Below are 254 nucleotides of genomic sequence, written 5' to 3'. Positions count from 1 at the left end.
GCGCCGCCAAGTTTTTTCCCTTGGAACGGGCTGGGCGACGGAGTGGGGACAGAGAATCGGGGGAGCAGGGACACGGATTCGCATCGAAACCCGACTGCCTCTTCGGAAGGGTTCGGCAACACTTAACTGAGCGCCTAACCGAGCACAGACCCGGGCCCCGGGCCCGGGCCAGGGCAGGTGGGGGGAGCGATGACGGGAGGCGACAGTTCTGAGTGGAACCGGGGTCCCGTTTAGGGGCGCGGCCAGCCCGCAGG

General features: G+C 67.3%; 1 protein-coding gene across 1 annotated transcript in view; it reads left to right on the top strand.

Annotated features, from left to right (window-relative positions):
- CITED1 (Cbp/p300 interacting transactivator with Glu/Asp rich carboxy-terminal domain 1) overlaps positions 1–254 on the top strand; it is a 3,265-nt gene that overhangs the window by 379 nt on the left and 2,632 nt on the right. The window lies entirely within an intron of this gene.

This window comes from Pteropus alecto, unplaced genomic scaffold (genome assembly GCF_000325575.1).
Source record: "Pteropus alecto unplaced genomic scaffold, ASM32557v1 scaffold312, whole genome shotgun sequence".
Taxonomy (NCBI): Eukaryota; Metazoa; Chordata; class Mammalia; order Chiroptera; family Pteropodidae; genus Pteropus; species Pteropus alecto.
The sequence above is the reverse complement of the archived record's forward strand: the minus strand, read 5'-3'. Positions and strand labels throughout refer to the sequence as shown.